Here is a 27513-nt window from a genome sequence, read left to right as displayed (position 1 = left end):
ATTCTGAGCAAGTATATTTTGATACCTATTGTTGGTTCTAAAATAAAACAACAATATCTTTTGTATGCAAACCAATGGCCTAGAGTTCAGTTCTTGAGTGTGTGAGACCATTTGCTGACTGAGTGTGTACAACAAATGTTTTACACTGTACTCTGATACTGCCTTACTGCTCGGCAAGCTACCACTTTAGAGAGTAAGGTTATATCTAACTTTAGCCTCTGCCAAACCTCTGGGGACTGGGGACTCTGTGCACACTGTACCTATTTGGGAACAGTATATACAGAGCCACTTTCTCACAGTAGTGATAAAGTGATTAGAGTCCTAAGGCCAACATAAAGATACAGCAAAACGTGAGGTGAAAAGCAAAAAGGTTGCTGGTAGGCCACCTTAAGGATGCCAGGTCTACCAAAAACTGAACTAAGGATAACATGAGTAAAACATCAGGTTTCTCTACTGCATTTGGTGAGACAAGTGGGCCTTCTTTTATCTTCCATTCAAGCAATCTTTGACAGACCCCTTTATTATAGAGCTTTTCAAGGATTAAAGATAAGGCACTTACAAAGGAGTCCCAAATACTCAGAGATGGTTGACTTCTGTAATATGGGTCGTAGACTAAAAGCAGTGCAAAAACAGAGTGCAACAGGGTCCAAAAAACTTGAGTGCCACAAGGGAGTTTGAATGCAAGCGTATCCTTTTACAGATCCAGAGATGTACTCATGCAATTTTTGTTTTTAGGACAGAACGTGCATGATGAAAAAAACATTGTTTTTAAAAAGCGCATTGCAGAATATCAGTACTTTGATGTGGGAAAACTTCAAAACTTTCAAACAAAATATTTGTAGGCAGCTTACAGCAAGTTGTTGTGGCCGAGTGGTTAAGGCGATGGACTCGAAATCCATTGGGGTATCCCCGCGCAGGTTCGAATCCTGCCAACAACGAGAATCTTTTTATTATCGGCTACAATTTCAGAAGTTAACCTTTAGTATTTCTTCCATTTCAGTTTTATAAATAGGTGGCTTATTTTTGTGTCACTATTGCCTCTCCACATATTTGTTATCGCTACCTCTTTCATTTCTTTGCTACACCTCATTCCTACTTTAGCACTGGTGTAAACGCTTCAAATTATTATACCGTTGCTCTCTCATTCATACCTGCGCATGCACTTGAAAGTTACTTTACCAATAAAAGACGCAAAGAGAGAAATAGAACAAAAGTGCTGGCTGGATTGGCAAACACACTTCATAAAACTGCATTTTCTTTTTTATTCTCCCCCGTGTTACATGCTTAACCTCCCCATGTGTAATTTCTCTTAACCTGCTGTCCCAGGAAGAGAATTTCATCTACTGGCTCTTTCTGTGTTTTTTTTCCTAGTCTGTCTTTCCCATTTCTTAGCTGTGTAACTGTTCCTTTACGCGCTCTATTTAAACGCCATCAATCTCATTTGAGCTCCTTGCTCCCGCTTCTGTTTTCTCCACCTCTCATACTGCCAGTTCTCTCTTTCTCTGTGGTTGGTGGCTACTTTCCTGAGCTTCCGAAGCCACGTGGTTCCTGCCTCTTGTTGTCAGACTTGAATTGGAAAAGGAACTATATTAACAAGCCTTTACCACTCACACACGGCGGAAGTTTATACTTTAATTCAGTGAGTTAAGAAAAGCGTGTTGTGGGTCCCCTACGAGCCATGGTGCTTGCTTCATCATGATTTGGCACCAGTCATTAGCCGCAGCTCTGCTAATGAGCCACTGAGGTCAGTTTCAATATTTACTCAAAAACATAACCATGCAGCCCACCCCTCAACTGTGTATTTATCTTGCTTTTCTGCTGTTCGTGTGATTAGCTGGGAGGAGCTCACGGCGACATCCTCCCTATAAAAGTGTAGATGGATCACTCTCTAACTCTTTCTTGCTTCACATACAAATGGCTTGAAAGGTGCAGGGAAGATGCAGGTCTAATAGACAGAATAGAAGGTCTGTGCCAGGTGGGTTTCTCTGCATTGGTGTCCCATCACAGGTCCGCAAGTGTAATGTGTGATCTATGACTCCTGGCATTTCACAAGCAGGCGGCCAGGAAACGGTTTCAGCCTATCAACCACTGAGGAGACGCAGCCTCTGAATGAGGAATGAGGAAGCAATGAATACATCCAGCCTATCACAGGAACAGCCCTGAGTGTTCCGAATTATAAATTCTCCATGTCACTGTATGTCGTTGAGCCCAAGTAGCTCGCCGTGATCGTATAGTGGTTAGTACTCTGCGTTGTGGCCGCAGCAACCTCGGTTCGAATCCGAGTCACGGCATTGTGGTTGGCAATGTCACGGCAGTTGGGTGTTAATTTTACAGAATTAGCAAATGTACCAGTGGTTTTTGTAAAATGTCTATTAAAAACAGATCCTTTCAAATATTTAAACCATCTAACAACAAATGATTTAAACTCGCATGATTATAAGCTGTAGCTATAATGTATTTACTTACATAAATTATCGTTCTTGAACCTATTGGGGGTGGAGGGGGAGCGGAGCTCACCCCCCAGGTACAGTTGAGTGACCTGTGTTGTGGCTCTCTAGAGGGAAGGCACAAATTTTGCTGTCACCCAGCCCAATCCAGACGTGTATTGGGGCCAGGTTTCAGGCAAATAGAGCAGTAAGTGCAGAGACATGTTCACTCTCTAAAAGTGGCATTTCTAAAATAGTAAAGTTAAATCCAACCTCACCAGTAAGTAGGATTTTCAATAAATAAATAAAGCTACTCCTCTCCGATATGGAATTACCAAATAAAAAGTATAGGGGAATACACAGAGCTAACCTATGAGAGGGGTAGACCTCACAGTAGTGAAAAATGAAATAGACTGTTTGGTACTTACAGGACACGCGAACCACCAAAGTACATATCTTATGTTTTACTTACATAGCATCATGCACCTAGGACTACCTAGGGCCTACCTTAGGTGTAAATTATATGTAATAAAAGGGGAGTTTAAGGCTTGGCAAGTAGGCTGGGACTCCCCTGGGAGACCCCTGAGTCTATGCCCAGAACCATAACTCTGCCAGTCGAGTACTTACCTAAAAGCCGATAACTCACTTTTCTTCCATAGGCTAACATTGAGTGGTTTCACTTCGAAATTCTTCTAAGTGGTGTGGAGTTTTGGAACTTTAAAATATTCATCTAAAATCAGCCGAACAACGAATTCTGATTTACTCACCTGTTATCAGGAGAGACCTCAGTGCTGCATCTTGGAGCTCAGTACTGACCCTGAAAAGTAATTTTAACCGTACTTACCAGTAACTCGAATTTCCTTCCATGGGATATCATTGCCTGCTTTTTGCTGAAAATTTTCTAAGTGTCGATTTTTGAAACTTACAAATATTCTTTAAAAATCGTACCAACTGTGAAAACGTAATTGTTTACCTGTTTTAGATAGATGTCCCAGTACTGAGCCTAGGAGCCCAGCACTGGATTACAAAAGTAACGAGAACGTACTTTACCCGTAACTTGAATTTTCTTCCATAGGAAACCATTGACTGTTTTTCTGTGAAATTTCTTCTAAGTGTCGATTTTGCAAACATGTAAATATTCCTTAAAAATCGCCTGTATAACTTAAACGCAGTTTCTCAACTGCTTACAGGTGGTACAGTAGTGCTGGATCTAGGATCCAACACTGACCTAGAAAAAGTAACCATAACCCCACTTACCTGCTAAGTGAATTTCCTTCCATAGGATAACATTGGTAATTTGATCAGCAAAAGTTTCTAAGTGTCAACTTTTAAAATAGCAAAATATTGCTTAAAAATCACAACAGTAACTAAAACGAATTTACTCACTTGTTTCCAAGAACTGTCCCAGGACTGAATCTAGGATCCAGTCCTGGATTTAGAAAAGTAATCCTGAAAGTAATTAATTGCATATAACTTAAAATTCCCATTGAGCTCAATGTATTATTGTGATTCAAATTGTGTTGCCTATTGCAATAAACTGTAACTATGACCTGCAAAAGTCAATTGCCTATTGCAAAGTATTTAACTAAAGCATCTCATTCTGAGCAAGTATATTTTGATACCTATTGTTGGTTCTAAAATAAAACAACAATGTCTTTTGTATGCAAACCAATGGCCTAGAGTTCAGTTCTTGAGTGTGTGAGACCATTTGCTGACTGAGTGTGTACAACAAATGTTTTACACTGTACTCTGATACTGCCTTACTGCTCGGCAAGCTACCACTTTAGAGAGTAAGGTTATATCTAACTTTAGCCTCTGCCAAACCTCTGGGGACTGGGGACTCTGTGCACACTGTACCTATTTGGGAACAGTATATACAGAGCCACTTTCTCACAGTAGTGATAAAGTGATTAGAGTCCTAAGGCCAACATAAAGATACAGCAAAACGTGAGGTGAAAAGCAAAAAGGTTGCTGGTAGGCCACCTTAAGGATGCCAGGTCTACCAAAAACTGAACTAAGGATAACATGAGTAAAACATCAGGTTTCTCTACTGCATTTGGTGAGACAAGTGGGCCTTCTTTTATCTTCCATTCAAGCAATCTTTGACAGACCCCTTTATTATAGAGCTTTTCAAGGATTAAAGATAAGGCACTTACAATGGAGTCCCAAATACTCAGAGATGGTTGACTTCTGTAATATGGGTCGTAGACTAAAAGCAGCGCAAAAACAGAGTGCAACAGGGTCCAAAAAACTTGAGTGCCACAAGGGAGTTTGAATGCAAGCGTATCCTTTTACATATCCAGAGATGTACTCATGCAATTTTTGTTTTTAGGACAGAACGTGCATGATGAAAAAAACATTGTTTTTAAAAAGCGCATTGCAGAATATCAGTACTTTGATGTGGGAAAACTTCAAAACTTTCAAACAAAATATTTGTAGGCAGCTTACAGCAAGTTGTTGTGGCCGAGTGGTTAAGGCGATGGACTCGAAATCCATTGGGGTATCCCCGCGCAGGTTCGAATCCTGCCAACAACGAGAATCTTTTTATTATCGGCTACAATTTCAGAAGTTAACCTTTAGTATTTCTTCCATTTCAGTTTTATAAATAGGTGGCTTATTTTTGTGTCACTATTGCCTCTCCACATATTTGTTATCGCTACCCCTTTCATGTCTTTGCTACACCTCATTCCTACTTTAGCACTGGTGTAAACGCTTCAAATTATTATACCGTTGCTCTCTCATTCATACCTGCGCATGCACTTGAAAGTTACTTTACCAATAAAAGACGCAAAGAGAGAAATAGAACAAAAGTGCTGGCTGGATTGGCAAACACACTTCATAAAACTGCATTTTCTTTTTTATTCTCCCCCGTGTTACATGCTTAACCTCCCCATGTGTAATTTCTCTTAACCTGCTGTCCCAGGAAGAGAATTTCATCTACTGGCTCTTTCTGTGTTTTTTTCCCTAGTCTGTCTTATCCATTTCTTAGCTGTGTAACTGTTCCTTTACGCGCTCTATTTAAACGCCATCAATCTCATTTGAGCTCCTTGCTCCCGCTTCTGTTTTCTCCACCTCTCATACTGCCAGTTCTCTCTTTCTCTGTGGTTGGTGGCTACTTTCCTGAGCTTCCGAAGCCACGTGGTTCCTGCCTCTTGTTGTCAGACTTGAATTGGAAAAGGAACTATATTAACAAGCCTTTACCACTCACACACGGCGGAAGTTTATACTTTAATTCAGTGAGCTAAGAAAAGCGTGTTGTGGGTCCCCTACGAGCCATGGTGCTTGCTTCATCATGATTTGGCACCAGTCATTAGCCGCAGCTCTGCTAATGAGCCACTGAGATCAGTTTCAATATTTACTCAAAAACATAACCATGCAGCCCACCCCTCAACTGTGTATTTATCTTGCTTTTCTGCTGTTCGTGTGATTAGCTGGGAGGAGCTCACGGCGACATCCTCCCTATAAAAGTGTAGATGGATCACTCTCTAACTCTTTCTTGCTTCACATACAAATGGCTTGAAAGGTGCAGGGAAGATGCAGGTCTAATAGACAGAATAGAAGGTCTGTGCCAGGTGGGTTTCTCTGCATTGGTGTCCCATCACAGGTCCGCAAGTGTAATGTGTGATCTTTGACTCCTGGCATTTCACAAGCAGGCGGCCAGGAAACGGTTTCAGCCTATCAACCACTGAGGAGACGCAGCCTCTGAATGAGGAATGAGGAAGCAATGAATACATCCAGCCTATCACAGGAACAGCCCTGAGTGTTCCGAATTATAAATTCTCCATGTCACTGTATGTCGTTGAGCCCAAGTAGCTCGCCGTGATCGTATAGTGGTTAGTACTCTGCGTTGTGGCCGCAGCAACCTCGGTTCGAATCCGAGTCACGGCATTGTGGTTGGCAATATCACGGCAGTTGGGTGTTAATTTTACAGAATTAGCAAATGTACCAGTGGTTTTTGTAAAATGTCTATTAAAAACAGATCCTTTCAAATATTTAAACCATCTAACAACAAATGATTTAAACTCGCATGATTATAAGCTGTAGCTATAATGTATTTACTTACATAAATTATCGTTCTTGAACCTATTGGGGGTGGAGGGGGAGCGGAGCTCACCCCCCAGGTGCCGTTGAGTGACCTGTGTTGTGGCTCTCTAGAGGGAAGGCACAAATTTTGCTGTCACCCAGCCCAATCCAGACGTGTATTGGGGCCAGGTTTCAGGCAAATAGAGCAGTAAGTGCAGAGACATGTTCACTCTCTAAAAGTGGCATTTCTAAAATAGTAAAGTTAAATCCAACCTCACCAGTAAGTAGGATTTTCAATAAATAAATAAAGCTACTCCTCTCCGATATGGAATTACCAAATAAAAAGTATAGGGGAATACACAGAGCTAACCTATGAGAGGGGTAGACCTCACAGTAGTGAAAAATGAAATAGACTGTTTGGTACTTACAGGACACGCGAACCACCAAAGTACATATCTTATGTTTTACTTACATAGCATCATGCACCTAGGACTACCTAGGGCCTACCTTAGGTGTAAATTATATGTAATAAAAGGGGAGTTTAAGGCTTGGCAAGTAGGCTGGGACTCCCCTGGGAGACCCCTGTGTCTATGCCCAGAACCATAACTCTGCCAGTCGAGTACTTACCTAAAAGCCGATAACTCACTTTTCTTCCATAGGCTAACATTGAGTGGTTTCACTTGGAAATTCTTCTAAGTGGTGTGGAGTTTTGGAACTTTAAAATATTCATCTAAAATCAGCCGAACAACGAATTCTGATTTACTCACCTGTTATCAGGAGAGACCTCAGTGCTGCATCTTGGAGCTCAGTACTGACCCTGAAAAGTAATTTTAACCGTACTTACCAGTAACTCGAATTTCCTTCCATGGGATATCATTGTCTGCTTTTTGCTGAAAATTTTCTAAGTGTCGATTTTTGAAACTTACAAATATTCTTTAAAAATCGTACCAACTGTGAAAACGTAATTGTTTACCTGTTTTAGATAGATGTCCCAGTACTGAGCCTAGGAGCCCAGCACTGGATTACAAAAGTAACGAGAACGTACTTTACCCGTAACTTGAATTTTCTTCCATAGGAAACCATTGACTGTTTTTCTGTGAAATTTCTTCTAAGTGTCGATTTTGCAAACATGTAAATATTCCTTAAAAATCGCCTGTATAACTTAAACGCAGTTTCTCAACTGCTTACAGGTGGTACAGTAGTGCTGGATCTAGGATCCAACACTGACCTAGAAAAAGTAACCATAACCCCACTTACCTGCTAAGTGAATTTCCTTCCATAGGATAACATTGGTAATTTGATCAGCAAAAGTTTCTAAGTGTCAACTTTTAAAATAGCAAAATATTGCTTAAAAATCACAACAGTAACTAAAACGAATTTACTCACTTGTTTCCAAGAACTGTCCCAGGACTGAATCTAGGATCCAGTCCTGCATTTAGAAAAGTAATCCTGAAAGTAATTAATTGCATATAACTTAAAATTCCCATTGAGCTCAATGTATTATTGTGATTCAAATTGTGTTGCCTATTGCAATAAACTGTAACTATGACCTGCAAAAGTCAATTGCCTATTGCAAAGTATTTAACTAAAGCATCTCATTCTGAGCAAGTATATTTTGATACCTATTGTTGGTTCTAAAATAAAACAACAATATCTTTTGTATGCAAACCAATGGCCTAGAGTTCAGTTCTTGAGTGTGTGAGACCATTTGCTGACTGAGTGTGTACAACAAATGTTTTACACTGTACTCTGATACTGCCTTACTGCTCGGCAAGCTACCACTTTAGAGAGTAAGGTTATATCTAACTTTAGCCTCTGCCAAACCTCTGGGGACTGGGGACTCTGTGCACACTGTACCTATTTGGGAACAGTATATACAGAGCCACTTTCTCACAGTAGTGATAAAGTGATTAGAGTCCTAAGGCCAACATAAAGATACAGCAAAACGTGAGGTGAAAAGCAAAAAGGTTGCTGGTAGGCCACCTTAAGGATGCCAGGTCTACCAAAAACTGAACTAAGGATAACATGAGTAAAACATCAGGTTTCTCTACTGCATTTGGTGAGACAAGTGGGCCTTCTTTTATCTTCCATTCAAGCAATCTTTGACAGACCCCTTTATTATAGAGCTTTTCAAGGATTAAAGATAAGGCACTTACAAAGGAGTCCCAAATACTCAGAGATGGTTGACTTCTGTAATATGGGTCGTAGACTAAAAGCAGTGCAAAAACAGAGTGCAACAGGGTCCAAAAAACTTGAGTGCCACAAGGGAGTTTGAATGCAAGCGTATCCTTTTACAGATCCAGAGATGTACTCATGCAATTTTTGTTTTTAGGACAGAACGTGCATGATGAAAAAAACATTGTTTTTAAAAAGCGCATTGCAGAATATCAGTACTTTGATGTGGGAAAACTTCAAAACTTTCAAACAAAATATTTGTAGGCAGCTTACAGCAAGTTGTTGTGGCCGAGTGGTTAAGGAGATGGACTCGAAATCCATTGGGGTATCCCCGCGCAGGTTCGAATCCTGCCAACAACGAGAATCTTTTTATTATCGGCTACAATTTCAGAAGTTAACCTTTAGTATTTCTTCCATTTCAGTTTTATAAATAGGTGGCTTATTTTTGTGTCACTATTGCCTCTCCACATATTTGTTATCGCTACCTCTTTCATTTCTTTGCTACACCTCATTCCTACTTTAGCACTGGTGTAAACGCTTCAAATTATTATACCGTTGCTCTCTCATTCATACCTTCGCATGCACTTGAAAGTTACTTTACCAATAAAAGACGCAAAGAGAGAAATAGAACAAAAGTGCTGGCTGGATTGGCAAACACACTTCATAAAACTGCATTTTCTTTTTTATTCTCCCCCGTGTTACATGCTTAACCTCCCCATGTGTAATTTCTCTTAACCTGCTGTCCCAGGAAGAGAATTTCATCTACTGGCTCTTTCTGTGTTTTTTTCCCTAGTCTGTCTTTCCCATTTCTTAGCTGTGTAACTGTTCCTTTACGCGCTCTATTTAAACGCCATCAATCTCATTTGAGCTCCTTGCTCCCGCTTCTGTTTTCTCCACCTCTCATACTGCCAGTTCTCTCTTTCTCTGTGGTTGGTGGCTACTTTCCTGAGCTTCCGAAGCCACGTGGTTCCTGCCTCTTGTTGTCAGACTTGAATTGGAAAAGGAACTATATTAACAAGCCTTTACCACTCACACACGGCGGAAGTTTATACTTTAATTCAGTGAGTTAAGAAAAGCGTGTTGTGGGTCCCCTACGAGCCATGGTGCTTGCTTCATCATGATTTGGCACCAGTCATTAGCCGCAGCTCTGCTAATGAGCCACTGAGGTCAGTTTCAATATTTACTCAAAAACATAACCATGCAGCCCACCCCTCAACTGTGTATTTATCTTGCTTTTCTGCTGTTCGTGTGATTAGCTGGGAGGAGCTCACGGCGACATCCTCCCTATAAAAGTGTAGATGGATCACTCTCTAACTCTTTCTTGCTTCACATACAAATGGCTTGAAAGGTGCAGGGAAGATGCAGGTCTAATAGACAGAATAGAAGGTCTGTGCCAGTTGGGTTTCTCTGCATTGGTGTCCCATCACAGGTCCGCAAGTGTAATGTGTGATCTTTGACTCCTGGCATTTCACAAGCAGGCGGCCAGGAAACGGTTTCAGCCTATCAACCACTGAGGAGACGCAGCCTCTGAATGAGGAATGAGGAAGCAATGAATACATCCAGCCTATCACAGGAACAGCCCTGAGTGTTCCGAATTATAAATTCTCCATGTCACTGTATGTCGTTGAGCCCAAGTAGCTCGCCGTGATCGTATAGTGGTTAGTACTCTGCGTTGTGGCCGCAGCAACCTCGGTTCGAATCCGAGTCACGGCATTGTGGTTGGCAATGTCACGGCAGTTGGGTGTTAATTTTACAGAATTAGCAAATGTACCAGTGGTTTTTGTAAAATGTCTATTAAAAACAGATCCTTTCAAATATTTAAACCATCTAACAACAAATGATTTAAACTCGCATGATTATAAGCTGTAGCTATAATGTATTTACTTACATAAATTATCGTTCTTGAACCTATTGGGGGTGGAGGGGGAGCGGAGCTCACCCCCCAGGTGCAGTTGAATGACCTGTGTTGTGGCTCTCTAGAGGGAAGGCACAAATTTTGCTGTCACCCAGCCCAATCCAGACGTGTATTGGGGCCAGGTTTCAGGCAAATAGAGCAGTAAGTGCAGAGACATGTTCACTCTCTAAAAGTGGCATTTCTAAAATAGTAAAGTTAAATCCAACCTCACCAGTAAGTAGGATTTTCAATAAATAAATAAAGCTACTCCTCTCCGATATGGAATTACCAAATAAAAAGTATAGGGGAATACACAGAGCTAACCTATGAGAGGGGTAGACCTCACAGTAGTGAAAAATGAAATAGACTGTTTGGTACTTACAGGACACGCGAACCACCAAAGTACATATCTTATGTTTTACTTACATAGCATCATGCACCTAGGACTACCTAGGGCCTACCTTAGGTGTAAATTATATGTAATAAAAGGGGAGTTTAAGGCTTGGCAAGTAGGCTGGGACTCCCCTGGGAGACCCCTGAGTCTATGCCCAGAACCATAACTCTGCCAGTCGAGTACTTACCTAAAAGCCGATAACTCACTTTTCTTCCATAGGCTAACATTGAGTGGTTTCACTTGGAAATTCTTCTAAGTGGTGTGGAGTTTTGGAACTTTAAAATATTCATCTAAAATCAGCCGAACAACGAATTCTGATTTACTCACCTGTTATCAGGAGAGACCTCAGTGCTGCATCTTGGAGCTCAGTACTGACCCTGAAAAGTAATTTTAACCGTACTTACCAGTAACTCGAATTTCCTTCTATGGGATATCATTGCCTGCTTTTTGCTGAAAATTTTCTAAGTGTCGATTTTTGAAACTTACAAATATTCTTTAAAAATCGTACCAACTGTGAAAACGTAATTGTTTACCTGTTTTAGATAGATGTCCCAGTACTGAGCCTAGGAGCCCAGCACTGGATTACAAAAGTAACGAGAACGTACTTTACCCGTAACTTGAATTTTCTTCCATAGGAAACCATTGACTGTTTTTCTGTGAAATTTCTTCTAAGTGTCGATTTTGCAAACATGTAAATATTCCTTAAAAATCGCCTGTATAACTTAAACGCAGTTTCTCAACTGCTTACAGGTGGTACAGTAGTGCTGGATCTAGGATCCAACACTGACCTAGAAAAAGTAACCATAACCCCACTTACCTGCTAAGTGAATTTCCTTCCATAGGATAACATTGGTAATTTGATCAGCAAAAGTTTCTAAGTGTCAACTTTTAAAATAGCAAAATATTGCTTAAAAATCACAACAGTAACTAAAACGAATTTACTCACTTGTTTCCAAGAACTGTCCCAGGACTGAATCTAGGATCCAGTCCTGGATTTAGAAAAGTAATCCTGAAAGTAATTAATTGCATATAACTTAAAATTCCCATTGAGCTCAATGTATTATTGTGATTCAAATTGTGTTGCCTATTGCAATAAACTGTAACTATGACCTGCAAAAGTCAATTGCCTATTGCAAAGTATTTAACTAAAGCATCTCATTCTGAGAAAGTATATTTTGATACCTATTGTTGGTTCTAAAATAAAACAACAATATCTTTTGTATGCAAACCAATGGCCTAGAGTTCAGTTCTTGAGTGTGTGAGACCATTTGCTGACTGAGTGTGTACAACAAATGTTTTACACTGTACTCTGATACTGCCTTACTGCTCGGCAAGCTACCACTTTAGAGAGTAAGGTTATATCTAACTTTAGCCTCTGCCAAACCTCTGGGGACTGGGGACTCTGTGCACACTGTACCTATTTGGGAACAGTATATACAGAGCCACTTTCTCACAGTAGTGATAAAGTGATTAGAGTGCTAAGGCCAACATAAAGATACAGCAAAACGTGAGGTGAAAAGCAAAAAGGTTGCTGGTAGGCCACCTTAAGGATGCCAGGTCTACCAAAAACTGAACTAAGGATAACATGAGTAAAACATCAGGTTTCTCTACTGCATTTGGTGAGACAAGTGGGCCTTCTTTTATCTTCCATTCAAGCAATCTTTGACAGACCCCTTTATTATAGAGCTTTTCAAGGATTAAAGATAAGGCACTTACAAAGGAGTCCCAAATACTCAGAGATGGTTGACTTCTGTAATATGGGTCGTAGACTAAAAGCAGCGCAAAAACAGAGTGCAACAGGGTCCAAAAAACTTGAGTGCCACAAGAGAGTTTGAATGCAAGCGTATCCTTTTACAGATCCAGAGATATACTCATGCAATTTTTGTTTTTAGGACAGAACGTGCATGATGAAAAAAACATTGTTTTTAAAAAGCGCATTGCAGAATATCAGTACTTTGATGTGGGAAAACATCAAAACTTTCAAACAAAATATTTGTAGGCAGCTTACAGCAAGTTTTTGTGGCCGAGTGGTTAAGGCGATGGACTCGAAATCCATTGGGGTATTCCCGCGCAGGTTCGAATCCTGCCAACAACGAGAATCTTTTTATTATCGGCTACAATTTCAGAAGTTAACCTTTAGTATTTCTTCCATTTCAGTTTTATAAATAGGTGGCTTATTTTTGTGTCACTATTGCCTCTCCACATATTTGTTATCGCTACCTCTTTCATGTCTTTGCTACACCTCATTCCTACTTTAGCACTGGTGTAAACGCTTCAAATTATTATACCGTTGCTCTCTCATTCATACCTGCGCATGCACTTGAAAGTTACTTTACCAATAAAAGACGCAAAGAGAGAAATAGAACAAAGGTGCTGGCTGGATTGGCAAACACACTTCATAAAACTGCATTTTCTTTTTATTCTCCCCCGTGTTACATGCTTAACCTCCCCATGTGTAATTTCTCTTAACCTGCTGTCCCAGGAAGAGAATTTCATCTACAGGCTCTTTCTGTGTTTTTTTCCCTAGTCTGTCTTTCCCATTTCTTAGCTGTGTAACTGTTCCTTTACGCGCTCTATTTAAACGCCATCAATCTCATTTGAGCTCCTTGCTCCCGCTTCTGTTTTCTCCACCTCTCATACTGCCAGTTCTCTCTTTCTCTGTGGTTGGTGGCTACTTTCCTGAGCTTCCGAAGCCACGTGGTTCCTGCCTCTTGTTGTCAGACTTGAATTGGAAAAGGAACCATATTAACAAGCCTTTACCACACACACACGGCGGAAGTTTATACTTTAATTCAGTGAGCTAAGAAAAGCGTGTTGTGGGTCCCCTACGAGCCATGGTGCTTGCTTCATCATGATTTGGCACCAGTCATTAGCCGCAGCTCTGCTAATGAGCCACTGAGGTCAGTTTCAATATTTACTCAAAAACATAACCATGCAGCCCACCCCTCAACTGTGTATTTATTTTGCTTTTCTGCTGTTCGTGTGATTAGCTGGGAGGAGCTCACGGCGACATCCTCCCTATAAAAGTGTAGATGGATCACTCTCTAACTCTTTCTTGCTTCACATACAAATGGCTTGAAAGGTGCAGGGAAGATGCAGGTCTAATAGACAGAATAGAAGGTCTGTGCCAGGTGGGTTTCTCTGCATTGGTGTCCCATCACAGGTCCGCAAGTGTAATGTGTGAACTTTGACTCCTGGCATTTCACAAGCAGGCGACCAGGAAACGGTTTCAGCCTATCAACCACTGAGGAGACGCAGCCTCTGAATGAGGAATGAGGAAGCAATGAATACATCCAGCCTATCACAGGAATAGCCCTGAGTGTTCCGAATTATAAATTCTCCATGTCACTGTATGTCGTTGAGCCCAAGTAGCTCGCCGTGATCGTATAGTGGTTAGTACTCTGCGTTGTGGCCGCAGCAACCTCGGTTTGAATCCGAGTCACGGCATTGTGGTTGGCAATGTCACGGCAGTTGGGTGTTAATATTACAGAATTAGCAAATGTGCCAGTGGTTTTTGTAAAATGTCTATTAAAAACAGATCCTTTCAAATATTTAAACCATCTAACAACAAATGATTTAAACTCGCATGATTATAAGCTGTAGCTATAATGTATTTACTTACATAAATTATCGTTCTTGAACCTATTGGGGGTGGAGGGGGAGCGGAGCTCACCCCCCAGGTGCAGTTGAGTGACCTGTGTTGTGGCTCTCTAGAGGGAAGGCACAAATTTTGCTGTCACCCAGCCCAATCCAGACGTGTATTGGGGCCAGGTTTCAGGCAAATAGAGCAGTAAGTGCAGAGACATGTTCACTCTCTAAAAGTGGCATTTCTAAAATAGTAAAGTTAAATCCAACCTCACCAGTAAGTAGGATTTTCAATAAATAAATAAAGCTACTCCTCTCCGATATGGAATTAACAAATAAAAAGTATAGGGGAATACACAGAGCTAACCTGTGAGAGGGGTAGACCTCACAGTAGTGAAAAATGAAATAGACTGTTTGGTACTTACAGGACACGCGAACCACCAAAGTACATATCTTATTTTTTACTTACATAGCATCATGCACCTAGGACTACCTAGGGCCTACCTTAGGTGTAAATTATATGTAATAAAAGGGGAGTTTAAGGCTTGGCAAGTAGGCTGGGACTCCTCTGGGAGACCCCTGAGTCTATGCCCAGAACCATAACTCTGCCAGTCGAGTACTTACCTAAAAGCCGATAACTCACTTTTCTTCCATAGGCTAAAATTTCGTTGTTTCACTTGGAAATTCTTCTAAGTGGTGTGGAGTTTTGGAACTTTAAAATATTCATCTAAAATCAGCCGAACAACGAATTCTGATTTACTCACCTGTTATCAGGAGAGACCTCAGTGCTGCATCTTGGAGCTCAGTACTGACCCTGAAAAGTAATTTTAACCGTACTTACCAGTAACTCGAATTTCCTTCCATGGGATATCATTGCCTGCTTTTTGCTGAAAATTTTCTAAGTGTCGATTTTTGAAACTTACAAATATTCTTTAAAAATCGTACCAACTGTGAAAACGTAATTGTTTACCTGTTTTAGATAGATGTCCCAGTACTGAGCCCAGGAGCCCAGCACTGGATTACAAAAGTAACGAGAACGTACTTTACCCGTAACTTGAATTTTCTTCCATAGGAAACCATTGACTGTTTTTCTGTGAAATTTCTTCTAAGTGTCGATTTTGCAAACATGTAAATATTCCTTAAAAATCGCCTGTATAACTTAAACGCAGTTTCTCAACTGCTTACAGGTGGTACAGTAGTGCTGGATCTAGGATCCAACACTGACCTAGAAAAAGTAACCATAACCCCACTTACCTGCTAAGTGAATTTCCTTCCATAGGATAACATTGGTAATTTGATCAGCAAAAGTTTCAAAGTGTCAACTTTTAAAATAGCAAAATATTGCTTAAAAATCACAACAGTAACTAAAACGAATTTACTCACTTGTTTCCAAGAACTGTCCCAGGACTGAATCTAGGATCCAGTCCTGGATTTAGAAAAGTAATCCTGAAAGTAATTAATTGCATATAACTTAAAATTCCCATTGAGCTCAATGTATTATTGTGATTCAAATAGTGTTGCCAATTGCAATAAACTGTAACTATGACCTGCAAAAGTCAATTGCCTATTGCAAAGTATTTAACTAAAGCATCTCATTCTGAGCAAGTATATTTTGATACCTATTGTTGGTTCTAAAATAAAACAACAATATCTTTTGTATGCAAACCAATGGCCTAGAGTTCAGTTCTTGAGTGTGTGAGACCATTTGCTGACTGAGTGTGTACAACAAATGTTTTACACTGTACTCTGATACTGCCTTACTGCTCGGCAAGCTACCACTTTAGAGAGTAAGGTTATATCTAACTTTAGCCTCTGCCAAACCTCTGGGGACTGGGGACTCTGTGCACACTGTACCTATTTGGGAACAGTATATACAGAGCCACTTTCTCACAGTAGTGATAAAGTGATTAGAGTCCTAAGGCCAACATAAAGATACAGCAAAACGTGAGGTGAAAAGCAAAAAGGTTGCTGGTAGGCCACCTTAAGGATGCCAGGTCTACCAAAAACTGAACTAAGGATAACATGAGTAAAACATCAGGTTTCTCTACTGCATTTGGTGAGACAAGTGGGCCTTCTTTTATCTTCCATTCAAGCAATCTTTGACAGACCCCTTTATTATAGAGCTTTTCAAGGATTAAAGATAAGGCACTTACAAAGGAGTCCCAAATACTCAGAGATGGTTGACTTCTGTAATATGGGTCGTAGACTAAAAGCAGCGCAAAAACAGAGTGCAACAGGGTCCAAAAAACTTGAGTGCCACAAGGGAGTTTGAATGCAAGCGTATCCTTTTACATATCCAGAGATGTACTCATGCAATTTTTGTTTTTAGGACAGAACGTGCATGATGAAAAAAACATTGTTTTTAAAAAGCGCATTGCAGAATATCAGTACTTTGATGTGGGAAAACTTCAAAACTTTCAAACAAAATATTTGTAGGCAGCTTACAGCAAGTTGTTGTGGCCGAGTGGTTAAGGCGATGGACTCGAAATCCATTGGGGTATCCCCGCGCAGGTTCGAATACTGCCAACAACGAGAATCTTTTTATTATCGGCTACAATTTCAGAAGTTAACCTTTAGTATTTCTTCCATTTCAGTTTTATAAATAGGTGGCTTATTTTTGTGTCACTATTGCCTCTCCACATATTTGTTATCGCTACCCCTTTCATGTCTTTGCTACACCTCATTCCTACTTTAGCACTGGTGTAAACGCTTCAAATTATTATACCGTTGCTCTCTCATTCATACCTGCGCATGCACTTGAAAGTTACTTTACCAATAAAAGACGCAAAGAGAGAAATAGAACAAAAGTGCTGGCTGGATTGGCAAACACACTTCATAAAACTGCATTTTCTTTTTTATTCTCCCCCGTGTTACATGCTTAACCTCCCCATGTGTAATTTCTCTTAACCTGCTGTCCCAGGAAGAGAATTTCATCTACTGGCTCTTTCTGTGTTTTTTTCCCTAGTCTGTCTTTCCCATTTCTTAGCTGTGTAACTGTTCCTTTACGCGCTCTATTTAAACGCCATCAATCTCATTTGAGCTCCTTGCTCCCGCTTCTGTTTTCTCCACCTCTCATACTGCCAGTTCTCTCTTTCTCTGTGGTTGGTGGCTACTTTCCTGAGCTTCCGAAGCCACGTGGTTCCTGCCTCTTGTTGTCAGACTTGAATTGGAAAAGGAACTATATTAACAAGCCTTTACCACTCACACACGGCGGAAGTTTATACTTTAATTCAGTGAGCTAAGAAAAGCGTGTTGTGGGTCCCCTACGAGCCATGGTGCTTGCTTCATCATGATTTGGCACCAGTCATTAGCCGCAGCTCTGCTAATGAGCCACTGAGATCAGTTTCAATATTTACTCAAAAACATAACCATGCAGCCCACCCCTCAACTGTGTATTTATCTTGCTTTTCTGCTGTTCGTGTGATTAGCTGGGAGGAGCTCACGGCGACATCCTCCCTATAAAAGTGTAGATGGATCTCTCTCTAACTCTTTCTTGCTTCACATACAAATGGCTTGAAAGGTGCAGGGAAGATGCAGGTCTAATAGACAGAATAGAAGGTCTGTGCCAGGTGGGTTTCTCTGCATTGGTGTCCCATCACAGGTCCGCAAGTGTAATGTGTGATCTTTGACTCCTGGCATTTCACAAGCAGGCGGCCAGGAAACGGTTTCAGCCTATCAACCACTGAGGAGACGCAGCCTCTGAATGAGGAATGAGGAAGCAATGAATACATCCAGCCTATCACAGGAACAGCCCTGAGTGTTCCGAATTATAAATTCTCCATGTCACTGTATGTCGTTGAGCCCAAGTAGCTCGCCGTGATCGTATAGTGGTTAGTACTCTGCGTTGTGGCCGCAGCAACCTCGGTTCGAATCCGAGTCACGGCATTGTGGTTGGCAATATCACAGCAGTTGGGTGTTAATTTTACAGAATTAGCAAATGTGCCAGTGGTTTTTGTAAAATGTCTATTAAAAACAGATCCTTTCAAATATTTAAACCATCTAACAACAAATGATTTAAACTCGCATGATTATAAGCTGTAGCTATAATGTATTTACTTACATAAATTATCGTTCTTGAACCTATTGGGGGTGGAGGGGGAGCGGAGCTCACCCCCCAGGTGCAGTTGAGTGACCTGTGTTGTGGCTCTCTAGAGGGAAGGCACAAATTTTGCTGTCACCCAGCCCAATCCAGACGTGTATTGGGGCCAGGTTTCAGGCAAATAGAGCAGTAAGTGCAGAGAAATGTTCACTCTCTAAAAGTGGCATTTCTTAAATAGTAAAGTTAAATCCAACCTCACCAGTAAGTAGGATTTTCAATAAATAAATAAAGCTACTCCTCTCCGATATGGAATTACCAAATAAAAAGTATAGGGGAATACACAGAGCTAACCTATGAGAGGGGTAGACCTCACAGTAGTGAAAAATGAAATAGACTGTTTGGTACTTACAGGACACGCGAACCACCAAAGTACATATCTTATTTTTTACTTACATAGCATCATGCACCTAGGACTACCTAGGGCCTACCTTAGGTGTAAATTATATGTAATAAAAGGGGAGTTTAAGGCTTGGCAAGTAGGCTGGGACTCCCCTGGGAGACCCCTGAGTCTATGCCCAGAACCATAACTCTGCCAGTCGAGTACTTACCTAAAAGCCGATAACTCACTTTTCTTCCATAGGCTAACATTGAGTGGTTTCACTTGGAAATTCTTCTAAGTGGTGTGGAGTTTTGGAACTTTAAAATATTCATCTAAAATCAGCCGAACAACGAATTCTGATTTACTCACCTGTTATCAGGAGAGACCTCAGTGCTGCATCTTGGAGCTCAGTACTGACCCTGAAAAGTAATTTTAACCGTACTTACCAGTAACTCGAATTTCCTTCCATGGGATATCATTGCCTGCTTTTTGCTGAAAATTTTCTAAGTGTCGATTTTTGAAACTTACAAATATTCTTTAAAAATCGTACCAACTGTGAAAACGTAATTGTTTACCTGTTTTAGATAGATGTCCCAGTACTGAGCCTAGGAGCCCAGCACTGGATTACAAAAGTAATGAGAACGTACTTTACCCGTAACTTGAATTTTCTTCCATAGGAAACCATTGACTGTTTTTCTGTGAAATTTCGTCTAAGTGTCGATTTTGCAAACATGTAAATATTCCTTAAAAATCGCCTGTATAACTTAAACGCAGTTTCTCAACTGCTTACAGGTGGTACAGTAGTGCTGGATCTAGGATCCAACACTGACCTAGAAAAAGTAACCATAACCCCACTTACCTGCTAAGTGAATTTCCTTCCATAGGATAACATTGGTAATTTGATCAGCAAAAGTTTCGAAGTGTCAACTTTTAAAATAGCAAAATATTGCTTAAAAATCACAACAGTAACTAAAACGAATTTACTCACTTGTTTCCAAGAACTGTCCCAGGACTGAATCTAGGATCCAGTCCTGGATTTAGAAAAGTAATCCTGAAAGTAATTAATTGCATATAACTTAAAATTCCCATTGAGCTCAATGTATTATTGTGATTCAAATTGTGTTGCCTATTGCAATAAACTGTAACTATGACCTGCAAAAGTCAATTGCCTATTGCAAAGTATTTAACTAAAGCATCTCATTCTGAGCAAGTATATTTTGATACCTATTGTTGGTTCTAAAATAAAACAACAATATCTTTTGTATGCAAACCAATGGCCTAGAGTTCAGTTCTTGAGTGTGTGAGACCATTTGCTGACTGAGTGTGTACAACAAATGTTTTACACTGTACTCTGATACTGCCTTACTGCTCGGCAAGCTACCACTTTAGAGAGTAAGGTTATATCTAACTTTAGCCTCTGCCAAACCTCTGGGGACTGGGGACTCTGTGCACACTGTACCTATTTGGGAACAGTATATACAGAGCCACTTTCTCACAGTAGTGATAAAGTGATTAGAGTCCTAAGGCCAACATAAAGATACAGCAAAACTTGAGGTGAAAAGCAAAAAGGTTGCTGGTAGGCCACCTTAAGGATGCCAGGTCTAACAAAAACTGAACTAAGGATAACATGAAAAAACATCAGGTTTCTCTACTGCATTTGGTGAGACAAGTGGGCCTTCTTTTATCTTCCATTCAAGCAATCTTTGACAGACCCCTTTATTATAGAGCTTTTCAAGGATTAGAGATAAGGCACTTACAAAGGAGTCCCAAATACTCAGAGATGGTTGACTTCTGTAATATGGGTCGTAGACTAAAAGCAGCGCAAAAACAGAGTGCAACAGGGTCCAAAAAACTTGAGTGCCACAAGGGAGTTTGAATGCAAGCGTATCCTTTTACAGATCCAGAGATGTACTCATGCAATTTTTGTTTTTAGGACAGAACGTGCATGATGAAAAAAACATTGTTTTTAAAAAGCGCATTGCAGAATATCAGTACTTTGATGTGGGAAAACTTCAAAACTTTCAAACAAAATATTTGAAGGCAGCTTACAGCAAGTTGTTGTGGCCGAGTGGTTAAGGCGATGGACTCGAAATCCATTGGGGTATCCCCGCGCAGGTTCGAATCCTGCCAACAACGAGAATCTTTTTATTATCGGCTACAATTTCAGAAGTTAACCTTTAGTATTTCTTCCATTTCAGTTTTATAAATAGGTGGCTTATTTTTGTGTCACTATTGCCTCTCCACATATTTGTTATCGCTACCCCTTTCATGTCTTTGCTACACCTCATTCCTACTTTAGCACTGGTGTAAACGCTTCAAATTATTATACCGTTGCTCTCTCATTCATACCTGCGCATGCACTTGAAAGTTACTTTACCAATAAAAGACGCAAAGAGAGAAATAGAACAAAAGTGCTGGCTGGATTGGCAAACACACTTCATAAAACTGCATTTTCTTTTTTATTCTCCCCCGTGTTACATGCTTAACCTCCCCATGTGTAATTTCTCTTAACCTGCTGTCCCAGGAAGAGAATTTCATCTACTGGCTCTTTCTGTGTTTTTTTCCCTAGTCTGTCTTTCCCCTTTCTTAGCTGTGTAACTGTTCCTTTACGCGCTCTATTTAGACACCATCAATCTCATTTGAGCTCCTTGCTCCCGCTTCTGTTTTCTCCACCTCTCATACTGCCAGTTCTCTCTTTCTCTGTGGTTGGTGGCTACTTTCCTGAGCTTCCGAAGCCACGTGGTTCCTGCCTCTTGTTGTCGGGCTTGAATTGGAAAAGGAACCATATTAACAAGCCTTTACCACACACACACGGCGGAAGTTTATACTTTAATTCAGTGAGCTAAGAAAAGCATGTTGTGGGTCCCCTACGAGCCATGGTGCTTGCTTCATCATGATTTGGCACCAGTCATTAGCCGCAGCTCTGCTAATGAGCCACTGAGGTCAGTTTCAATATTTACTCAAAAACATAACCATGCAGCCCACCCCTCAACTGTGTATTTATCTTGCTTTTCTGCTGTTCGTGTGATTAGCTGGGAGGAGCTCACGGCGACATCCTCCCTATAAAAGTGTAGATGGATCACTCTCTAACTCTTTCTTGCTTCACATACAAATGGCTTGAAAGGTGCAGGGAAGATGCAGGTCTAATAGACAGAATAGAAGGTCTGTGCCAGGTGGGTTTCTCTGCATTGGTGTCCCATCACAGGTCCGCAAGTGTAATGTGTGAACTTTGACTCCTGGCATTTCACAAGCAGGCGGCCAGGAAACGGTTTCAGCCTATCAACCACTGAGGAGACGCAGCCTCTGAATGAGGAATGAGGAAGCAATGAATACATCCAGCCTATCACAGGAATAGCCCTGAGTGTTCCGAATTATAAATTCTCCATGTCACTGTATGTCGTTGAGCCCAAGTAGCTCGCCGTGATCGTATAGTGGTTAGTACTCTGCGTTGTGGCCGCAGCAACCTCGGTTTGAATCCGAGTCACGGCATTGTGGTTGGCAATGTCACGGCAGTTGGGTGTTAATTTTACAGAATTAGCAAATGTGCCAGTGGTTTTTGTAAAATGTCTATTAAAAACAGATCCTTTCAAATATTTAAACCATCTAACAACAAATGATTTAAACTCGCATGATTATAAGCTGTAGCTATAATGTATTTACTTACATAAATTATCGTTCTTGAACCTATTGGGGGTGGAGGGGGAGCGGAGCTCACCCCCCAGGTGCAGTTGAGTGACCTGTGTTGTGGCTCTCTAGAGGGAAGGCACAAATTTTGCTGTCACCCTGCCCAATCCAGACGTGTATTGGGGCCAGGTTTCAGGCAAATAGAGCAGTAAGTGCAGAGACATGTTCACTCTCTAAAAGTGGCATTTCTAAAATAGTAAAGTTAAATCCAACCTCACCAGTAAGTAGGATTTCCAATAAATAAATAAAGCTACTCCTCTCCGATATGGAATTACCAAATAAAAAGTATAGGGGAATACACAGAGCTAACCTATGAGAGGGGTAGACCTCACAGTAGTGAAAAATGAAATAGACTGTTTGGTACTTACAGGACACGCGAACCACCAAAGTACATATCTTATTTTTTACTTACATAGCATCATGCACCTAGGACTACCTAGGGCCTACCTTAGGTGTAAATTATATGTAATAAAAGGGGAGTTTAAGGCTTGGCAAGTAGGCTGGGACTCCCCTGGGAGAACCGTGAGTCTATGCCCAGAACCATAACTCTGCCAGTCGAGTACTTACCTAAAAGCCGATAACTCACTTTTCTTCCATAGGCTAAAATTTCGTTGTTTCACTTGGAAATTCTTCTAAGTGGTGTGGAGTTTTGGAACTTTAAAATATTCATCTAAAATCAGCCGAACAACGAATTCTGATTTACTCACCTGTTATCAGGAGAGACCTCAGTGCTGCATCTTGGAGCTCAGTACTGACCCTGAAAAGTAATTTTAACCGTACTTACCAGTAACTCGAATTTCCTTCCATGGGATATCATTGCCTGCTTTTTGCTGAACATTTTCTAAGTGTCGATTTTTGAAACTTACAAATATTCTTTAAAAATCGTACCAACTGTGAAAACATAATTGTTTACCTGTTTTAGATAGATGTCCCAGTACTGAGCCCAGGAGCCCAGCACTGGATTACAAAAGTAACGAGAACGTACTTTACCCGTAACTTGAATTTTCTTCCATAGGAAACCATTGACTGTTTTTCTGTGAAATTTCTTCTAAGTGTCGATTTTGCAAACATGTAAATATTCCTTAAAAATCGCCTGTATAACTTAAACGCAGTTTCTCAACTGCTTACAGGTGGTACAGTAGTGCTGGATCTAGGATCCAACACTGACCTAGAAAAAGTAACCATAACCCCACTTACCTGCTAAGTGAATTTCCTTCCATAGGATAACATTGGTAATTTGATCAGCAAAAGTTTCGAAGTGTCAACTTTTAAAATAGCAAAATATTGCTTAAAAATCACAACCGTAACTAAAACGAATTTACTCACTTGTTTCCAAGAACTGTCCCAGGACTGAATCTAGGATCCAGTCCTGGATTTAGAAAAGTAATCCTGAAAGTAATTAATTGCATATAACTTAAAATTCCCATTGAGCTCAATGTATTATTGTGATTCAAATTGTGTTGCCTATTGCAATAAACTGTAACTATGACCTGCAAAAGTCAATTGCCTATTGCAAAGTATTTAACTAAAGCATCTCATTCTGAGCAAGTATATTTTGATACCTATTGTTGGTTCTAAAATAAAACAACAATATCTTTTGTATGCAAACCAATGGCCTAGAGTTCAGTTCTTGAGTGTGTGAGACCATTTGCTGACTGAGTGTGTACAACAAATGTTTTACACTGTACTCTGATACTGCCTTACTGCTCGGCAAGCTACCACTTTAGAGAGTAAGGTTATATCTAACTTTAGCCTCTGCCAAACCTCTGGGGACTGGGGACTCTGTGCACACTGTACCTATTTGGGAACAGTATATACAGAGCCACTTTCTCACAGTAGTGATAAAGTGATTAGAGTCCTAAGGCCAACATAAAGATACAGCAAAACGTGAGGTGAAAAGCAAAAAGGTTGCTGGTAGGCCACCTTAAGGATGCCAGGTCTAACAAAAACTGAACTAAGGATAACATGAGTAAAACATCAGGTTTCTCTACTGCATTTGGTGAGACAAGTGGGCCTTCTTTTATCTTCCATTCAAGCAATCTTTGACAGACCCCTTTATTATAGAGCTTTTCAAGGATTAAAGATAAGGCACTTACAAAGGAGTCCCAAATACTCAGAGATGGTTGACTTCTGTAATATGGGTCGTAGACTAAAAGCAGCGCAAAAACAGAGTGCAACAGGGTCCAAAAAACTTGAGTGCCACAAGGGAGTTTGAATGCAAGCGTATCCTTTTACATATCCAGAGATGTACTCATGCAATTTTTGTTTTTAGGACAGAACGTGCATGATGAAAAAAACATTGTTTTTAAAAAGCGCATTCCAGAATATCAGTACTTTGATGTGGGAAAACTTCAAAACTTTCAAACAAAATATTTGTAGGCAGCTTACAGCAAGTTGTTGTGGCTGAGTGGTTAAGGCGATGGACTCGAAATCCATTGGGGTATCCCCGCGCAGGTTCGAATACTGCCAACAACGAGAATCTTTTTATTATCGGCTACAATTTCAGAAGTTAACCTTTAGTATTTCTTCCATTTCAGTTTTATAAATAGGTGTCTTATTTTTGTGTCACTATTGCCTCTCCACATATTTGTTATCGCTACCCCTTTCATGTCTTTGCTACACCTCATTCCTACTTTAGCACTGGTGTAAACGCTTCAAATTATTATACCGTTGCTCTCTCATTCATACCTGCGCATGCACTTGAAAGTTACTTTACCAATAAAAGACGCAAAGAGAGAAATAGAACAAAAGTGCTGGCTGGATTGGCAAACACACTTCATAAAACTGCATTTTCTTTTTTATTCTCCCCCGTGTTACATGCTTAACCTCCCCATGTGTAATTTCTCTTAACCTGCTGTCCCAGGAAGAGAATTTCATCTACTGGCTCTTTGTGTGTTTTTTTCCCTAGTCTGTCTTTCCCATTTCTTAGCTGTGTAACTGTTCCTTTACGCGCTCTATTTAAACGCCATCAATCTCATTTGAGCTCCTTGCTCCCGCTTCTGTTTTCTCCACCTCTCATACTGCCAGTTCTCTCTTTCTCTGTGGTTGGTGGCTACTTTCCTGAGCTTCCGAAGCCACGTGGTTCCTGCCTCTTGTTGTCAGACTTGAATTGGAAAAGGAACTATATTAACAAGCCTTTACCACTCACACACGGCGGAAGTTTATACTTTAATTCAGTGAGCTAAGAAAAGCGTGTTGTGGGTCCCCTACGAGCCATGGTGCTTGCTTCATCATGATTTGGCACCAGTCATTAGCCGCAGCTCTGCTAATGAGCCACTGAGATCAGTTTCAATATTTACTCAAAAACATAACCATGCAGCCCACCCCTCAACTGTGTATTTATCTTGCTTTTCTGCTGTTCGTGTGATTAGCTGGGAGGAGCTCACGGCGACATCCTCCCTATAAAAGTGTAGATGGATCACTCTCTAACTCTTTCTTGCTTCACATACAAATGGCTTGAAAGGTGCAGGGAAGATGCAGGTCTAATAGACAGAATAGAAGGTCTGTGCCAGGTGGGTTTCTCTGCATTGGTGTCCCATCACAGGTCCGCAAGTGTAATGTGTGATCTTTGACTCCTGGCATTTCACAAGCAGGCGGCCAGGAAACGGTTTCAGCCTATCAACCACTGAGGAGACGCAGCCTCTGAATGAGGAATGAGGAAGCAATGAATACATCCAGCCTATCACAGGAACAGCCCTGAGTGTTCCGAATTATAAATTCTCCATGTCACTGTATGTCGTTGAGCCCAAGTAGCTCGCCGTGATCGTATAGTGGTTAGTACTCTGCGTTGTGGCCGCAGCAACCTCGGTTCGAATCCGAGTCACGGCATTGTGGTTGGCAATATCACGGCAGTTGGGTGTTAATTTTACAGAATTAGCAAATGTGCCAGTGGTTTTTGTAAAATGTCTATTAAAAACAGATCCTTTCAAATATTTAAACCATCTAACAACAAATGATTTAAACTCGCATGATTATAAGCTGTAGCTATAATGTATTTACTTACATAAATTATCGTTCTTGAACCTATTGGGGGTGGAGGGGGAGCGGAGCTCACCCCCCAGGTGCAGTTGAGTGACCTGTGTTGTGGCTCTCTAGAGGGAAGGCACAAATTTTGCTGTCACCCAGCCCAATCCAGACGTGTATTGGGGCCAGGTTTCAGGCAAATAGAGCAGTAAGTGCAGAGAAATGTTCACTCTCTAAAAGTGGCATTTCTTAAATAGTAAAGTTAAATCCAACCTCACCAGTAAGTAGGATTTTCAATAAATATATAAAGCTACTCCTCTCCGATATGGAATTACCAAATAAAAAGTATAGGGGAATACACAGAGCTAACCTATGAGAGGGGTAGACCTCACAGTAGTGAAAAATGAAATAGACTGTTTGGTACTTACAGGACACGCGAACCACCAAAGTACATATCTTATTTTTTACTTACATAGCATCATGCACCTAGGACTACCTAGGGCCTACCTTAGGTGTAAATTATATGTAATAAAAGGGGAGTTTAAGGCTTGGCAAGTAGGCTGGGACTCCCCTGGGAGACCCCTGAGTCTATGCCCAGAACCATAACTCTGCCAGTCGAGTACTTACCTAAAAGCCGATAACTCACTTTTCTTCCATAGGCTAACATTGAGTGGTTTCACTTGGAAATTCTTCTAAGTGGTGTGGAGTTTTGGAACTTTAAAATATTCATCTAAAATCAGCCGAACAACGAATTCTGATTTACTCACATGTTATCAGGAGAGACCTCAGTGCTGCATCTTGGAGCTCAGTACTGACCCTGAAAAGTAATTTTAACCGTACTTACCAGTAACTCGAATTTCCTTCCATGGGATATCATTGCCTGCTTTTTGCTGAAAATTTTCTAAGTGTCGATTTTTGAAACTTACAAATATTCTTTAAAAATCGTACCAA

The 27513-nt window shown here is 40.7% G+C and overlaps 12 non-coding genes across 12 annotated transcripts; all 12 read left to right on the top strand.

Moving 5' to 3' along the window:
- Nucleotides 1-856: 856 nt before the first annotated feature.
- On the top strand, nucleotides 857-938 carry TRNAS-CGA (transfer RNA serine (anticodon CGA)). The gene has a single exon. It is a non-coding gene; the product is annotated as a tRNA-Ser (tRNA).
- A 1281-nt stretch (nucleotides 939-2219) lies between these two features.
- Nucleotides 2220-2291, top strand: TRNAH-GUG (transfer RNA histidin (anticodon GUG)). The gene has a single exon. It is a non-coding gene; the product is annotated as a tRNA-His (tRNA).
- Nucleotides 2292-4879: 2588 nt separating this feature from the next.
- TRNAS-CGA (transfer RNA serine (anticodon CGA)) lies at nucleotides 4880-4961 on the top strand. The gene has a single exon. It is a non-coding gene; the product is annotated as a tRNA-Ser (tRNA).
- Nucleotides 4962-6242: 1281 nt separating this feature from the next.
- TRNAH-GUG (transfer RNA histidin (anticodon GUG)) lies at nucleotides 6243-6314 on the top strand. Its single transcript has one exon. It is a non-coding gene; the product is annotated as a tRNA-His (tRNA).
- A 2588-nt stretch (nucleotides 6315-8902) lies between these two features.
- On the top strand, nucleotides 8903-8984 carry TRNAS-CGA (transfer RNA serine (anticodon CGA)). Its single transcript has one exon. It is a non-coding gene; the product is annotated as a tRNA-Ser (tRNA).
- A 1281-nt stretch (nucleotides 8985-10265) lies between these two features.
- On the top strand, nucleotides 10266-10337 carry TRNAH-GUG (transfer RNA histidin (anticodon GUG)). Its single transcript has one exon. It is a non-coding gene; the product is annotated as a tRNA-His (tRNA).
- A 2588-nt stretch (nucleotides 10338-12925) lies between these two features.
- On the top strand, nucleotides 12926-13007 carry TRNAS-CGA (transfer RNA serine (anticodon CGA)). Its single transcript has one exon. It is a non-coding gene; the product is annotated as a tRNA-Ser (tRNA).
- A 3940-nt stretch (nucleotides 13008-16947) lies between these two features.
- Nucleotides 16948-17029, top strand: TRNAS-CGA (transfer RNA serine (anticodon CGA)). The gene has a single exon. It is a non-coding gene; the product is annotated as a tRNA-Ser (tRNA).
- Nucleotides 17030-18310: 1281 nt separating this feature from the next.
- Nucleotides 18311-18382, top strand: TRNAH-GUG (transfer RNA histidin (anticodon GUG)). Its single transcript has one exon. It is a non-coding gene; the product is annotated as a tRNA-His (tRNA).
- Nucleotides 18383-20969: 2587 nt separating this feature from the next.
- TRNAS-CGA (transfer RNA serine (anticodon CGA)) lies at nucleotides 20970-21051 on the top strand. Its single transcript has one exon. It is a non-coding gene; the product is annotated as a tRNA-Ser (tRNA).
- Nucleotides 21052-24992: 3941 nt separating this feature from the next.
- On the top strand, nucleotides 24993-25074 carry TRNAS-CGA (transfer RNA serine (anticodon CGA)). Its single transcript has one exon. It is a non-coding gene; the product is annotated as a tRNA-Ser (tRNA).
- A 1281-nt stretch (nucleotides 25075-26355) lies between these two features.
- On the top strand, nucleotides 26356-26427 carry TRNAH-GUG (transfer RNA histidin (anticodon GUG)). Its single transcript has one exon. It is a non-coding gene; the product is annotated as a tRNA-His (tRNA).
- Nucleotides 26428-27513: the final 1086 nt, after the last annotated feature.

The sequence above is a fragment of the Triturus cristatus genome, chromosome 12 (genome assembly GCF_964204655.1).
Source record: "Triturus cristatus chromosome 12, aTriCri1.1, whole genome shotgun sequence".
NCBI lineage: Eukaryota > Metazoa > Chordata > Amphibia > Caudata > Salamandridae > Triturus > Triturus cristatus.
The sequence above is the reverse complement of the archived record's forward strand: the minus strand, read 5'-3'. Positions and strand labels throughout refer to the sequence as shown.